General features: G+C 39.7%; 1 pseudogene; it reads right to left on the reverse strand.

The window, feature by feature from the left end:
- Positions 1 to 1,481: 1,481 nt before the first annotated feature.
- LOC144309878 (18S ribosomal RNA) lies at positions 1,482 to 2,436 on the reverse strand (annotated as a pseudogene).
- Between the last annotated feature and the right edge of the window lie 2,888 nt (positions 2,437 to 5,324).

Here is a 5,324-nt window from a genome sequence, read left to right on the forward strand (position 1 = left end):
ACTCAGATCACGTAGGACTTTAATCGTTGAACAAACGAACCCTTAATAGCTGCTGCACCATTAGGATGTCCTGATCCAACATCGAGGTCGTAAACCCTATTGTCGATATGGACTCTTGAATAGGATTGCGCTGTTATCCCTAGGGTAACTTGTTCCGTTGATCAAAAATTATTGGATCAATAAGTGATGTTATATTTTGACTTGTGGGTCTAAATTTTAATCACTCGGGAGTTTTTTTATATTCCGAGGTCACCCCAACCTAAATTGCTAACCCACAATAATGGTGTAATGTTATGCCTTGTAGGTATTTAGTATCCATAAGTTTGGGTTAGTTAATTAAAGCTCCATAGGGTCTTCTCGTCTTATTGTGGCATTCCCGCCTCTTCACGGGAAGGTCAATTTCACTGATTGGGAATAAGAGACAGTTAAACCCTCGTGTGGCCATTCATACAAGTCCTTATTTAGAGAACAAATGATTATGCTACCTTTGCACGGTCAGGATACCGCGGCCGTTAAACAAGTGTCACTGGGCAGGCAGTGCCTCCAATACTAGAAATGCTGGAGGTGATGTTTTTGGTAAACAGGCGGGGTTTGTGTTTGCCGAGTTCCTTTTACTCCTTTTAATCTTTCCTTAAATGCATGCCTGTGTTGGGTTAACAATAGGGTAGATAAGTATTTCATTTTTGGGTTGATATTATCAGATTGTTAACTATCAGTGGTCTATCCGTTTCTGATATAAGCTTATGCGGGGAGAAAATAGTTCTTGTTACTCATACTAGCATTGTTGCTTCTATATTTAAATAGAATGGCCCAGGAGGTATAATTAGGAGTTGATGTAATATGATTGGGATTAAGTTATATTGTTTGTTGAGCTGGAACGCTTTCTCAATTGGTGGCTGCTTTTAAGCCAACTATGGTGATGTTAGTATATACTCTCTAATAAAGGTTGTATCCTGATTCTAAGAAGCTGTACCTTCTTAGACTATATTTTAAATTTACATTAAAATTTTGTTTTTTTTTAGGTAAATTTAAAGTTGAACTAAAATTCTGTTTGTGGGCAACCAGCTATCACCAGGCTCGTTAGGCTTTTCACCTCTACCCACAAATCTTCTCACTATTTTGCTACATAGATGAGTTGATCCTTTTAGATTGTTTATGGGTAGCTCGTCTGGTTTCGGGGAGCTTAGCTTAAGTTCTCTTTGTTAAGTCGTTTCTGGCTAGTTCATTATGCAAAAGGTAAAAGGGGTAATCTTTGCTGTTTAATACTGTTAAGATGTCTTTCATCATTCCCTTACGGTACTATCTCTATCGCTCCAATTAAAATTTCTATCTCCTATACTTTTATTATTTAACTAAATGTTTTACTTTATATGTCTGTGATACTTAAGTTTGGGGTTAGTTGGGCTAGCTTTTGTTCAAAGTGGTCATAAGTAATGAAATCTTCTGGGTGTAGGCCAGACGCTTTAGTTAAGCTACACTTTGATTAATCCAAGCACACCTTCCGGTATGCTTACCTTGTTACGACTTGTCTCCTCTTGTGTCTTAGTTAAGTTAATATGGTTATGGTTGTGTCTTATTACTTGAGGAGGGTGACGGGCGGTGTGTGCGTGCTTCATGGCCCTATTCAATTAAGCTCTCTATTCTTAATTTACTACTAAATCCTCCTTCAGTTTTTAATTTCATAAAAACGTTCGTGGAATGTTCTTGGGTAGAAAATGTAGCCCATTTCTTCCCACCCCATAAGTTACACCTTGACCTAACTTTTTTATGTAAAATGATTGTGCTTACTATTCTACCTTTTGAGGGTTTGCTGAAGATGGCGGTATATAGACTGAATTAGCAAAGGGTGGTGAGGTTTATCGGGGTTTATCGATTATAGAACAGGCTCCTCTAGAGGGATATAAAGCACCGCCAAGTCCTTTGAGTTTTAAGCTATTGCTAGTAGTCCTCTGGCGAATTATTTTGTTGTAAAATTATCTATGTTTAGGGCTAAGCATAGTGGGGTATCTAATCCCAGTTTGGGTCTTAGCTATCGTGTAGTCAGATTATTATAAAGTCACTTTCGTGGTCTATTTTATGGTAACTGTAGCTTTTTACGGCTTAGTTAAGTTTTAACTTTAGTGCAAAGGTATCTTAAACACGCTTTACGCCGTGGGCCTATTAGTTTGGGTTAATCGTATGACCGCGGTGGCTGGCACGAAATTTACCAACCCTTTTTAGTATGGCTTAGTCAAACTTTCGTTTATGGCTTAATTTTTATCACTGCTGTATCCCGTGGGGGTGTGGCTTAGCAAGGTGTTATGAGCTACTTAAGAGTGTGCTTGATACCTGCTCCTTTAGATCACTGCTGATTTTAAGGGCATTCTCACTGGGGCGTGGAGACTTGCATGTGTAAGTCTACTAAGAACTAATAGGAAGGCTAGGACCAAACCTTTGTGTTTATGGAGTCGTGCGACTCATCTTGGCATTTTCAGTGCCTTGCTTTATTAATTAAGCTACATTAACTTATACTGAAATTGTAGTGTGTATAATAAATAAAATACATAGTAAATATGAGAGGAAAAAAAAAGGGGATGCTATCTATAGATAGACCACGAGATCGAATGCGTGTAAGACTGTTGTGTTAAGTTAACTAGAGTAGCAATACATTTGTATACAATTTAAATAAAGCTTGTGAGTATTGTATGCACTTAGTCCTGTTTTTGGGGTTTGGCAGGACATAAATAAGTGTATAATAGATGACATGAGTTTATGGGGGGTAAGGGGGGTTTGTATAAGTTAACTTAATGTCTTGCGCGTGTACGTACGTGTACACACGTGTACGTACGTGTACACACGTGTACGTACGTGTACACACGTGTACGTACGTGTACGTACGTGTACGTACGTGTACACACGTGTACGTACGTGTACACACGTGTACGTACGTGTACACACGTGTACGTACGTGTACACACGTGTGTCCTAGAATTATATGTCCTGAAACCATTGACTGAATAGCACCTTGATTTTATGCGTGAGTTGATAAATGATAATGAATAAGTCCAGCTACAAGTTATTTGACTGCATTAGGGCCGCGACGGGCATATTCCCTGAGAGCAGAAGATAAGTTAGAGTTAGTGCCGTTGCGGTCATAGATGAGTGATAGCAGATTCCCCCCCTAAAAATAAAAGATACCAAATGCATGACACCACAGTTATGTGTGATCATGGGCTGATTAGTCACTAGTCCATCGAGATGTCCCATTTGCGAGAATTAGTAGGATTGGAATAAATAGAGTCATGGCCCTGAGGTAAGAACCAGATGCCAGGTATAGTTTCATGATAGTAACCCCCACATTAGCATGGGCCCGGAGCGAGAAGAGTGACATTACAGGCAAGGATTGATGGTTTCTCGAGGCATGGTGATTAAGCCCTTATTGGACTAAGTGATATGCATCTAGTTACTGTTGAGGATCAATGGGTTGTGGAATTGGACTAGACATGTCCTATGTAAAGATATAATATCATGTACATGCTTATATGCATGGGGCAAGCCATTAATGCACGACGTACATAGGGGAGGGAAAGAAGGATTTTTTGGAGATACTGACATAGCACAGTAGAGGTGGTCCAATATATGAATGTAGGGGGTGTCAGGGAATAGTTTAAGAAGAATTTCAGCTTTGGGTGCTGATGGTGGAGCAAGAGCTTCTTCCTTGAGTCTTAGGGAGGGCGACTACTCTCCATTTTTGGTTTACAAGACCAAGGTAATGATTATACTACAAAGACTCTTCATTTTAGAAGATTATTTTCGATAACGCTAATTGTTGGCATTAGAATCAATAGGATGGTGAAATATAGAATTGAGGCGACCTGTCCGATAATGATGAAAGGGTGTTCAACTGGCTGTCCTCCAATCCAAGTTAAAGTGAGAAGATCGGCGACTAAAAGTCAGAATAGGCATTGGCTGAGGGGTCGGAATATTATACTGCGTTGCTTAGATGTGTGGAGGAATGGAATGAATGCTAAAATTAGGATGGAGAATACTAGGGCGAGTACACCTCCTAATTTATTAGGGATAGATCGTAGGATGGCATAGGCGAATAGGAAGTATCATTCAGGTTTGATATGTGGAGGGGTGTTTAGGGGGGTTTGCAGGGGTGTAGTTGTCTGGATCTCCTAATAGGTCTGGTGAAAATAAAACTAGTGATATTAAGACTAGGAGCAGGAGTAGGATTCCTAGGATATCTTTAATTGTGTAGTAGGGGTGAAACGGAATTTTGTCTGAGTCTGATGTGATTCCTGAGGGGTTGTTGGATCCGGTTTCGTGTAGAAATAGGAGGTGTACTATTGCTAGAGCTGCGATGATGAATGGAAAGATAAAATGAAATGCAAAGAATCGTGTTAAGGTTGCTTTGTCTACTGAGAAGCCACCTCAGATTCACTCTACTAAGTTGGTTCCGATATAGGGGATGGCGGAGAGAAGGTTAGTGATTACAGTTGCCCCTCAAAATGATATTTGTCCTCACGGCAGTACATAGCCTATGAATGCTGTGGCTATGGTTGCGAATAGTAGTACAATTCCAATGTTTCATGTTTCTATGAATACATAGGATCCATAGTATAGGCCTCGTCCCACATGTATGAATAGGCAGATGAAGAATATGGAAGCGCCATTTGCATGTATATAGCGGATAATTCAGCCGTAGTTAACGTCTCGACAGATGTGGGTGACCGATGAAAAAGCTGTGGCCGTGTCCGATGTGTAGTGTATAGCTAGAAATAAACCTGTTAGAATCTGTAGAATCAAGCATACTCCTAATAAGGACCCGAAATTCCATCAAGCAGAGATGTTAGATGGCGCTGGGAGGTCAATGAATGAATTGTTGACAATTTTGGCTAGTGGGTGGGTTTTTCGAATGTTGGTCATTAATGTTCTTATAGTTGAAATACAACGATGATTTTTCATGTCATTAGTCATGGTTAAATTCCATGTAGGAATAATGATAACATACATTGTATTTATTTTAAGTATCGTTTTTGTGATGAGTTTTGTGGGTTTTGCCACTAAACCATCTCCTATTTATGGTGGGCTTGTGCTAATTATTAGCGGTGGGATTGGTTGTGCGATTGTTCTGAATTTTGGGGGTTCTTTTTTAGGGCTGATAGTGTTTTTAATTTATTTGGGGGGTATATTAGTAGTATTTGGTTATACAACTGCTATGGCTACTGAGCAATACCCTGAGGTGTGAGTTTCAAATAAGGCTGTTCTAGCGGCTTTTATTACTGGTCTATTGTCTGAGTTGTTTGACTGCTTGCTATATTTTGAAGGATGATGAGGTG

Source organism: Canis aureus, unplaced genomic scaffold (assembly GCF_053574225.1).
Source record: "Canis aureus isolate CA01 unplaced genomic scaffold, VMU_Caureus_v.1.0 ptg000227l_RagTag, whole genome shotgun sequence".
In the NCBI taxonomy this organism is placed as follows: Eukaryota; Metazoa; Chordata; class Mammalia; order Carnivora; family Canidae; genus Canis; species Canis aureus.